The sequence below is a fragment of the Typopeltis vanoorti genome, chromosome 12 (assembly GCF_054136105.1).
Source record: "Typopeltis vanoorti isolate ZY-2024b chromosome 12, IOZ_Tvanoo_1.0, whole genome shotgun sequence".
Taxonomy (NCBI): Eukaryota; Metazoa; Arthropoda; class Arachnida; order Uropygi; family Thelyphonidae; genus Typopeltis; species Typopeltis vanoorti.
The window spans coordinates 52,854,123-52,866,427 of record NC_143560.1 but is presented as its reverse complement, the minus strand read 5'-3'; the positions used below and the strand labels follow the sequence as shown (position 1 = coordinate 52,866,427).

Sequence of the window (12,305 nt, the reverse complement as noted above, 5' to 3'; positions counted from 1 at the left end):
CTATGAAATTGAAGTTTTCCAAACATTACATAAATCATTTTATTGCTGGGGAACTTATTGTATTTGTCAATTAATTTTCACAAGTTAAATACAATTTTATTTGGGGTTGATGAAAGTTTACAAAAGAAGAATAAAGATTTCTTTACCAAAAATGAATGGATGACAGTTTCTTTTGTAAGAGCATATTTTATTTCCATGATGTTGTGACATTCTATATTAATTTTAAGAAGAGCTATTATTTTGCATTCCAAAAACAATTACAGCTCATCTTTTTCTCTTTTTTATCTGTAAGTCATTTCATTTTCTTGTATGCCCTGTTTATTCTTATTAATAGAGCCAAGGTCACTGATGTGAGGTGGATATTTAAAAAACAATTATATGTTGCTTGTACTTATCCAGAAATTTCTTTACGTCAGCAGCCTGTTCTAATGACTCAAAAAATTCCTCCGTATCTTCCTTGGAATAACCTTCTATGGGACTATAGGCACAGATAAGGTTCATTGTCCATTTCCCCCATTTTGAGATTTCTTCACATAACTCTACTTGAAACTGCTTTCCAATCATGAAGTTCATCTTCATGTCTGGTGTTGAATGCTATCACTACTCCTTCCTTTCCTTGATCATTATTGCCTGAAAATAGCATCCTAACTTATTATTTAGTAATATCTCACCTGTTTTTGTCTTCTTTGTCTCAGTAATGCCAATTATGTCGACATGTTACTTTTCCAATTCTTCTGCAAGTTTGATTTTCCTTTCCATTAATACTCTTTACATTGACGGTTCCTATCTTCAGTTCTTCTGATGTTGGGTTTATTTTGTTGTAGAAGTTAAGTTGGAGCTTATTCCACTAGCTGACTTTTCACTCTTTCAGCCTGGTTCCTTGACAAAAAACAGTGGGGCCTTGTTTTACCAGCAACACCCCAGCCTCCATGAAATCTCATCATATTGTACCATCATATTCTTTTGTGGTTTAGGCCAACAGAGAGTACAATTTGGTTGACTAAGTCTCAGATTGCCAGCCCATCCATGTTCATTCAATAACCAGTGGATACTTGCTAAAGGGGCACACTACATGAAGGTGATGACATTAGGTCAGCTCCAGGTGGTTCTCTGCATTCCTGAAAGGCAATGTGGAGGTCTCCTCCCAATTATTTGGCTTTGACCCTTAAGTGACCCATATTGGTTTCTAGATGGGAATAATCTTGGCAGTGCTTGGGAAACAATAAAAAAAAATCCTTAAATGATGCAGTATTGGAATGTGTCCGTAGATTTCAAAGAATAAATAGGGTAAGAACGAAATGGATATGCATTCTTAGCAATTGATTTCCAAGAAAAACATAATGTAAGTAGAATGCCATGTTTGTACAAATGTTGTCAGTTATGAAAAATATAAGGCCCAGACCACAATAATTACAAATATTGTATAGAAAGCTAAGTCTGAGCATGAAAAGAAACTGCTCTGTTTAAGCTGAAAACAACCTAAAGAATCCTCTCATTGTGCTGTGCATAAAATAATACTTCAGATGGTATGTGGGTAGCAGACACAAAAGGGCTTCAACTAATTTTTGGGTTTACCTGAACTGCTTATGTCATTCCGGATCATTCCACAGGAGTGGAGAGAATGTATGGCAAGGCTGGATCAGAGACTGATGTGTATGTTGACTTGTCAGTATATCTGGAGTGGTGATGATTTTGGAGAAGATGGTTAGAGCTTACATAGAAAAATGAATTAACAGAGAATCTGTACTCTATAATAAACCACTTGATTTCACTAATTAAAGGTTATATTTGCATAACCTGCTCACATTTCATAATAATGTTATGGTTTCATGAGTTAGATAAGAGAAATGGATACACTATGATACTTTTAGACTCTGATGAGTGTATGATAGAGTAACGAAGTCTGTTGAAGAATACTGGATTGAATTATAAACTATTTTATAATTTCTGACTGACAAATACAAAAAAAAGTGGTCTATTGGGGAGAGAGAGAGAGGGCAAGATTTAAGGGGAACCAGGGGTGTATGTACCCTAGGGTATCAATCTTTTGTCCATTGTCATTCAGTTGTTATATTAATGACTGTGGTGAATTTGACAACAGATGTATAGCTTTTCACTGATGGTGCTAAGATAGGCTGGGCAATGAGGAATGTGACTGACATTCAGCAATTGCAGAATGATTTAAATAGGCTGGAATTGTGGGTATGTAAAAATGACTATCACTTCAATGCTAAGTAAAATAAATGCACTTCAATATGATGAGATATCCAGTGGTGGATTACAGTTGTGGTTTTATGCTAGAAGAAACTGGTCATAAATTAAAGATGCCAAGAAATTATATTATTTAATCCTCTATCAAGTGTAAGCAAACAAAGTTTGCACGTGATGCATGATGACTGGGCTACTCCTATATAGAGGCTAATGACTTCACATCAATTGTCTTAGTATTCCATGATACAAAGTATGCTTCCTTTTGGACATGTATAATGCTATGCATTATGAGAAGGGCAACTACCCAGACTGGTTGGACCTATATTGAGGTCTCATCATTGGAAACCAAACCCAGAAGAGATACCATGGTTGAAGTAATGCAGAAGTTATATATTTTCCATATACAAGTATGGAAAGGTGTATCACTTTACTGAGGCAATTGATGTGTAGTCGTTAGCCTCTATATACAAGTAGCCTAGTTGTGAAGATGCTTCTTGTGCAAACTTTGTTTGCTTACACTTGGATTAAACTAGGCATATAATTTCTTGGCATCTTTAATTTATAGCATAATCAAGTGGGGAAAAAAAAAGTTTCAGCATCCAGAGTATTTTAATAATAAGGCAATACATCTTTTCACTTCTTGTATGTGATTTCTCCATTACTTCAACCTTTTTTTTTTATCTCTTCTGTGTCTTGCTCCCACTGATAGCATTTATTAATGTTTGCTTCCTGTGAAGTAGAGAGTCTCTGCTCAGTGGTGGGTTTTTGCCTATCACTGAGTAGAGCCACTGCTGAGTTGCCCTGGAGTGATGAGTTTAGTAGTGATCCTTTTAGGGTCCATCAGTGAGATTAAAAGTGATCTTGTTGATCACTCAGAGTTTTCAGAGAGGTATCCCTACACTTCAACATACCTCAATAAAGGTCAAGACCAGTCTGAGTAGCGGTACTTCTCAAAACACACAACCTTTTGGATGCATTATTCACAATCTGAAAGGTGGTGTGCTTTGTACTCTGAGATAGTAAGGCAATTGATGTGAAGACATTAGCCTCTATTATACAAATACCTAATTGTTCAGATTCTTCACATGCAATTACACTTAGATAAAGGATTAAACCAAGAATGTAATTTCTTATCATCTTTAATTTATAGTATGATCAAGTGAAAAAAGCTGATAATGCTTGGGTTCTTGGAAATATAGTAGCTAAGAAGTTGAGGTTCGGTTTCCATATAGCAACAATTGTGAATTCAACACAGAGGATAATTGAAATGCTCAAACAAACATTGACATGTAAGGATGATTTTGGAGGTGATTCAGATATATCAGGGACTGAATGCAAAAGAAAGTGTTAATGATGATATTGGAATGGAATATGGATTATGAAGACAGATTGAGAATTTGTGGACTGCAGACACCTATGTTCTCCCCAGGACCTTTTGAATGGGCAAACCGCCCAGCTGGTTTTACTGATCGCTGAGCTAATTAATGTTGTGAATTGATATGGCTAAATAATGAGCAAGAATGGAAAAATAATTTAAGACATTTTTAAATTAATAGTGATGAGAAATCGGATCAGAGAGTCTCGATACTCATGAGACCAGCTCAATTTCTTGCATTGCAAGCCAGTCTCGAGAGCATCGGATATTCACTTTGATGCACACCAATCCGTACATGGAAGAAGACAAAAATCGGGATCTCGAATACAACAGCATCAGTTGCAAAGAAGATCTTTTACAAAGGAGACATAATTTTGATGTTTGAAAGAAACAAATTGTGAAAATTGAGCGAATTCGAATCGAAGGCAAAAATCGATGTTAAAAATCTACATTTATTTTTCTTAATAGCGGTTTTTGTCCGAAGATTGTGAGTCAAGTATTTAATATTTTATTTTGTAAAAGAAAATAGGCCTGTGCATGAAATATAGTTGTGATCTTGGGGAATTCTCGAAACTCTCGAGGAATATGACATCAGTCTCAAGTGATACCAATTCCCATTCCTAGTAATTAATACTTATAAATAGTAAAATTGTGACATAACGCGCATTATGTGTCTCGGATATTACTGTCAGTGCACAATTCAGTGATTTTTTCTGATTAATTTAATAACAGTGATATTTTGTATTTATGAAATTACTCCATAATGAGTAAAAAGTCAAGTCAGAAAATCACACTCTTAAGTTACTTTAAGAAAGATGAAACCGATAAGCATAGTAACAAAGACACCAAACCAACAACAGAATTGTCGATTTCTGCAGAGTTACTTTCGAATGTAAAATGTGCTTCTAAACACTGCTTATCAGGTATTAGCAGTGAGTGGTTTAAAAAATTCCATTGGTTAGTGGTGACAGATAATGGAATGATGTGTTTCACATGTATGAAATATGTGTGGAACAACCCAGAAACAAACAAGTGACTTGGGTAACTGTACCATGCACAAGACATTGAAAAGAAAGCTTGGTTGACCATGAATAAAGCAAGTTACACACTGATTCTTGTTCAGATATAATTGAAAAACGTATACTAGAAGAAACTGGAATGGGATAAATTGAAAAATCAATTTCAATTTTGAATAACTTGCAGAGAGATGATTTTCTGGGAGCTTTAAGATCTATGTATTGGTTAGTGAAAAATGAGTTACTGCATACTGTGTTTGTTGAGAGCTCCTGATAAGATAAGTGTTATTTTAAGTTATCATTGACAAATTTACTTGAATATTACGTAGTTTTGTTTGCTTTGCTTATCTTAGTGTGTCTGTTTGTGTGTTTTTGGTGTTTCAATTATTAATTTGATAGAATACGATAGAAGTGAGTATGGCTCCCATAAGAAGGAAAATGGTAGCTAGTAATAATGGTTCGCCATCTTTATTCAGTAACTGTAATATAAAGGAGATTATTCAGTGTACTATCTGCGAAATGTACGTTTTGCGGAGTGTGATTGGAGTATGGTTAGATGATAATAATAAAGGAGTGAATGTGTGTAGAAAATATAAGGAAAATGAGGAATTAAAATGTACTTCAGGTCGTGAGTGTGATATTTTTGTCAAACTTCAGAATGAAGAAAATAGTGATATGACAAAAAATGGCGAGGTTGTACCAGAAAACTGTGAGGGTAGAAAGTGTGAATGATGGTATTAATGCAGAGCAAATTAATGGTTTAACAGAAAATAAAAAAGATGAGATTGATGCAATGAGTGAGATCGCGTTGTTGAGCGGAGTGATACAAAGAGCAAAGCGGCAGCTAGAGCGTATGAACAAAAGGCTACTGAGTGTACCAGCCAATAATAAAAAGTATGATAGGAAAAATAAGAGTGAGTGTGAACGTAAACAAAATGAAGGAGAGAGTGCTGTATGGAGATTCATTAGTACGAGGTGTGTTAGTAGAGGATTTGACAAAATCGTACCAACCTGGTGCGACCATCAAGAACGTAACTTAGTCTATTAGAGAGCAAAAGGAAAGGGTGAAAGAAATGATTGTTGTGGCAGGGACGGATGATATGAAAGGAGATAAAATGGAAATGATAGAGGACCTGAATGAATTGTTTGAGGTAGCAAAAGAAAAGAGCGAGAGAGTTAGGATGATTAGTCTTTTGCCGCGGTATGACAGTGAAGTGTTTAAAAGGAGGGCCATAATTGCAAATGACTTTATGTGTGGGTTATGTATGACGAGTGGTGTGGAATTTGTGGACGTGTGGAGTGAGTTCAATGTGCGAAAGGATCTATATAAGATGGATGGCTTGCATTTGAATGGATTCAGCGTAAGGTGACTTGAAAAAGTGTTGTTGAATAAAGTGGATGTGCAGAATCAGGGAAACTAGATTTATTAAGGGGGGGGGGGAGTAGATATGAAGACCTCAGGGAGGCAGTTGAGTGTATGAATGAGTATAATATGCCTGAGCGAATAATGACAACAAATCAGAATAGGATAGTTAGCATAAGGCATCAAGGTAGGGATGAGGCCAAAGGGGGGGGGTCTGAAATTCATGTACACTAATGCTAGGAGTATTAGGAACAAGAAGGAAGAATTTTTAGCCATGATTGACACTTCCAGACCACAGGTTATTGGCATTAGTGAAACATGGCTGACTGTAGATGATATAGCTAGTGGGATTGAATGTGATGGGTATAGTGTGTTCAGGAATGACAGGGAAAATAAAATTGGGGGAGGAGTATTGTTGATGATAGCTGATGAGCTGCAGCCAAGGAGAATAGAAGTTGAATTGCAGGATAGAGAAAAGAGCACATTTGAGGCCATTTGGTGTGAGATTGTGGCTAGCAGAACAAAATATACAATTGGGTGCTGCTGTAGACCAGGTGATGAAAAAGATGGTGGAGATAGTATGCACAAGCAAATAGAAGAAATGAATGGAAGGAGGGTAATTATTATGGGAGATTTCAACTATGGTAACATTGATTGGAGTGAGGAGAGGACAAACGGGAGGAAGCAGTTGGATTTTATGCTGTTATTCAGGGATAACTATCTGTGACAGCATGTAATGGAAAATACTAGGGGTCAGAGAGTGCTTGACCTAGTAATTGCATCTGAGGATTTGATTGTAACAAATATGACCACATTGTCACCAATTGGTGAGAGTGATCATAGGGTCTTGACTTGGGAGGTGGCTAATGGTGTGGAATTTACAATTAAGACAGGGTACATGTGGAATTATCGGGCTGGTAAGTATGACAAGCTTAGGAGTTTGATTGGTTCAGTGCCATGGCAAGTACAACTGCAAGGGCTAGAAGTTGATTGTGCATGGGAGTCAGTTAAGAAGTGTTTGCATGAAGCAATGGCTGACTGTATACCTAGAGTCCGAATAATAAATCAAGTAAGGGTTAAATGGATGAATAACACCATTAAGTTTGAGCTGCAAAAAAAGAAACAACTATGGAGGGAATTTAAGGAGAAAGGTGACTGGCAGGCACATGAACAGTATGAAGTGCAGGCCAGAAGGGTAACAAGTGTGGTAAAAAAAACAAAAGTGGATTATGAAAGGAAACTAGCTATGCAAGCTAAAGAGAATCCCAAACTTCTTTCAATATGCTGCAAGTAAAAGAAAAAATGTATATGGTAGAATGATTTTAAAGAATGCCAATGGTAGGGAAGTAACTGAATCAGTTGATATAGTTGAGTTACTGAGTGAGCAGTTTGCAAGAATATATCATCCAGGTGGTGACATTGCAGAAATGAATGAAACAATAGATTATACAGGAATTTTGGTGAATGAAGTGGAGGTGAGTAGTCTATTGCATAACCTCAATGTCAATACATCTGTGGGATTGTATGGTATATCAGCTCGTTGTATGTGAAGCGGCTAAAGAATTGTCAATACCCTTGACCATTTTGTTTAATTTGAGTCTCGGGTCTGGTTTAGTCCCGAGGTGGGTGGAAAGAGTGGAAAATAGTTCCACTGCATAAAGGAGGTTCCAAGACCGCTTTTGTAAATTACTGACCGATTAGCATATCAGGAATCGTTGTCAAGGTCTTGGAGAAATTAGTCAAGAAAAGAATACAGGATTGGATAGATGAAAATGGGATATTGTATGGGGGACAACATGGTTTTGTGAAGGGTAGATCATGCCTCAGTAACTTGCTCATGTTTTATAACACAGTGACTGCTGAACTGGATAAGGGAAATGGGTTTACAGTGATTCTACTGGACCTTGCCTAGGCCTTTGACAGGATACCACATGGAATTCTAATCAGTAAACTGGAGCAGATGGGGATGGATATAGGATTGGTGAGATGGATAGGAGAGTGGTTGAAGGAGAGATACCAGAGAGTGGTTTATTCAGGAGTTGAGTTCAAAAGATGGCTTGTGACTAGTGGTGTGCCGCAAGGCTCTGTTTTTGGACCACTACTTTTCAATTTGTTCATCAATGATATAGGAAAGGATCTGAGAGGAAGTGTTCACTTGTTTGCTGATGATGCAAAGTTGGGTAGAGCAATTGTGAGTGCACAGGATGTCAAAATTTTACAGGATGATTTGGATAGTTTGGAGGACTGGGCTAGGGAAAATGGATGTCGATTTAATGTGGCAAAGTGTAAGGTTATGCATTTTGGGGTTAAAAAATTAGCAGCAGTATATCACATTGGTGAACCGTACTCCAGGAGATTGATGAGGCCAGGGATTTGGGAGTGTTGTTGGATAGGTAATTGAAGTTTAGGGAGCACATCGCAAACATGGCTAAATCAGCTCATCAAATCACTTAGCTTCTGAAAAATACTTTAACAAGCAGAGACAAACAAGTTATTGTTCCTCTGTATCGAGCCATGGTAAGATCTCATCTAGACTACTGTGCCCAGATATGGGCTCCAGGGTTTCTTCTTGATGGGGAGGAGGTGGAGAGGATCCAGAGATGAGTGACCAAGATGATAGCAGGTCTGTGGAATGAACCTTATGAGAACAGGTTGAAGATTTGTGGGTTGCAATAATTGGTCAATAGGCGGAAAAGGGGGTGATATGATTGAGACATTCAAATTCTGAAGGGTTTCTATAAGATTAATCCAGAAGATATATTTATAGAATAGGACTGGTGGTGGGAGGACTAGGGGCCATCCATGGAAGCTGGGCAAGAATGTGGTTAGCAAGGGTGTTGGAGCTAGGTTTTTTACTTGGAGAGTGGTTAATGAGTGGAATAAGCTGCCAGAGTTTGTTGTGGGTGCTACAACCGTGAATGAGTTCAAGGCCAGGTATGATAGATACTGTGTGAATGTCGAATAGTTGTTCTTGACATGATGTTAGGGCCTCCCTCGATGAGTCTGTCGACTCCTTATAGTTGCCCAGAATAATAATAATAATAATAATAATAATCCTGCATTATTTGAAAAATTGCTTGAGCATTGCAAGGCTATGGGCTATTCCTACTTAGAACATCTTAACGTTGGTAAAAATGCACATTATACCTCAGAAAGAATAATGCAAGAGTTGATTGATATTTTAGCATCAGAAATTAGATCTGAAATATTGAAAAATATACAATCTGCAGATTATTTCAGTGTTTTATGTGATGAAACTACAGACATCTCAGTTTTAAAACAGCTGATTGTGTACATTAAATATGTTTGTCAACTTAGAAAAGAAGTCAGGGTTAGTTTTGTATCAACTTGCAATATTATTGATGGCAAAGCTGAGACTATAACTAGTAAAGTAATTGTAATCCTTGACAGTCTAGGCTTAAAAACTTTTAATCTGGTGAACCTAGGATCTGATGGAGCAGCTGTCATGATTGGAAAGCAAAAGGGAGTTGCAAAACTGCTCAAAGATAAAACAGATGGACTCATGGTCAACTGTCATTGTGTAAACCACTGACTGGCTCTTGCTAGTGCCCAAGCAGCTGCTGAAGTGCCTTATTTAGTCATGTTTAATGATATCTTAAGGCAATTGTTTTTTTTTCTTCCAAAATTTCTCAGTCAGGATTGGAAAGAGAGGCCACCGAACGAAATGATATCACAGCTGAAGGTTTAAGTAAATATATCAGAACATACAATTTCGTAGCTTCACTAATGATGCTTTCAGATGTGTTACTGCATTTATCTAACTTGTCTAGATCATGGCAAAAGCAAGATGTTGACTTAACTGAAATAGAGCCAGTCTTAGAAGCTAGGAAACTATCATCATGGAATTGAAAGACACTCCTGGCAGTCATTTTCAAATTCTTCATCAGCATCTTTAAGGTGAATGGTCAGACCTTCACATTGGTTATCCAGATTCTAATGTTATTACGTTTAAGACTACAATATATGATAAATACATAGGCACAGTTATTAAACACCTAGAAGCAAGATTTCCAGATATGCCAATCATTTCCTGCTTTTCAAGACTTTTCAGTGCAGGAAGTCATGATCAATGTGAGGCTTTTGAGATTCTTTTTGATTATTATTCTAGAAATGGAAGTCCTGAGTTTTAAGCTATGAAAGTACTAAACTAGAATGGGCAGTTGCATCAAAAATGATTAATGGACAGTCATACAAAAATCTAGATCCAAGACAAATACTGCTGAAATTAGCAACAACATCTGAGCTCAAAGAGTCTTTTCCAAATTTAGCAAAACTAGCTGCTGTTGGACTGCCCATGCCTGTGAGCACAGCTGAATGTGAAAAGGGTTTCCCTGCATTAAAAAGGATAAAAACTTGTATGAGGAATCACATCAGTCTGAACATTCTAAATAATCTTATGCTGATTTCACTGGAGGGATCAGATCCAACAGATTTTAATTACGAAAAAGCTGCTGACAACTGGGCTTCTGAGAAGAATTAATGTATAGAATTTTAAGCTGTGAGCATTACAAGGTTTTTTTATTACTTAATGAGAAAATAAGAAAAATCCTAGTGTTGTTTGTTATAATTACTATATAAAATATTATCCTTTTTTGAAGTAATTTTTAATAAAATTACTATTTTAATTTGTTATGAAAAAGGATCTTTCTTAACTCATTCAAAATTTTTGTATGCCCGGCTAATGCTTCATTCCGCCCGGCTGGTAAAAATTTCTGCAGAGAACACTGGACACTATCTCGCAGGCAAAAGAGGGGTGATATAGAGACATGCAAACCTGAAGTATTGATAGGTACTCCTGATTGCAGTCTTCCTCTTATGTTTTCTACACCTGCTGTGCATTTCATTTAGCAGGCTTCCAAAGTAATTACTCCAGACAACTAGAATATTTGTCCTTCAGTTTTCATGTTCCCTTTATCATCTCTGATTCCTTTTCTTACTCTATTTCTAAGCTTTTTCAATGGTCTCCAGAATATTTTGTCACCTTCCTAATATCTTTTTTTATGCGACTCTCCTCTCCCAAGGTTATTTTTCAACCTACAGCACATTCGTACAGTATGTGGGTTAAGTTTTTCCCTATTATACTAATTTCATGTTTTTTTGTATATTTTTTTATATTTTTTACATAGTCTGAAAACCCTGCACTAGATACCAAACATAGAACTTTTTCAGGCCACTTCTGGCTTCCAATAAGTGGGGCAGGGATCTCACACTGAGATGAATTACATCCCACTATCTTCTATGTTCTTACCAAAGTCTTCCTGTGACTTTGTTTGGATTGCATTACGCATTGCTTTGCTGTCTTTTACTTTTGTCTGTATTCTCAGAGCACTTGACTTCTTCAACTGCTTGAGTACTCCATGAAGTTCTGATTTTACTGTCCTTGCAGACAACATTTTGACATGCATCTCTGACTGATTTAGTCTGTTTTTTTTCAGCGATTGCCATTGAATATCCAAGGTTTATTTCTTGTTTTTAAACACTCATGTGTTTTTGGATAATTATGTATTTGGGTCTACAGTTCATCTCTGCAAGCTGCTCAACTTTCTTTTTAAAAAAAAATAATGTACATGCTTTTCTTTTCAAGATAATATTCAGTTTTAACTTACTCAAAACCAAATGGTGATCACTTGAATTTGAGTTGATACATAACTATTATTACAATTCTTTTCTCTGAATTATTTCAAAACATTTCTTTTTGTCTGGTAATCATATTGAACTAAATATAGAGACTTAAGTGAATGACATAATAATAAAAATGAACAATAGAATGACACTTATGTAAGGGAAAAATAACATTTATTACTTGCAGAAATTTTGGCTAGGTTTTCAAGCCATTGTCAATGCACACATATATGACAAAAGATAAACAAAATAGAACAACTTAAAACATATCCATTTGTGACAGTATATGCTGTTAATTATTTTCCTGTGATTAACAGCATGCATTTTCACACTTGTTTATATTTTAAGTGTTCTGTTGTATATCTTGTTATCTCTATGCATTGACAATGGCCAGGAAAGCAATCTGAAGCTTCTGCAAGTAATAAAGTAATAAATGTTATTGTTTATTACTTGCAGAAGTAATAACTTCAACTACTCTGCTGCATAGATCTCTCGCAAGTACTATTTTTCTGTTTTCTGTGTATCATTTGCCCTCTTTAATGTCTTCAAAAAATTCCTTTATTTTTTCCTTAGTAGAATCTTCTGTGGGACCATGGGTACAAAGTTATTGTCCAATTCCCCATTCTGGTGTCAGAATTCCTCTCAGATTTCATTAAATGTTTAAAAGGGATTTGCCACAATTAATAATATTAGTAAT

The 12,305-nt window shown here is 36.2% G+C and overlaps 1 protein-coding gene across 4 annotated transcripts in view; it reads left to right on the top strand.

The window, feature by feature from the left end:
- faf (ubiquitin carboxyl-terminal hydrolase-like faf) overlaps positions 1 to 12,305 on the top strand; it is a 1,099,079-nt gene that overhangs the window by 339,808 nt on the left and 746,966 nt on the right. The window lies entirely within an intron of this gene.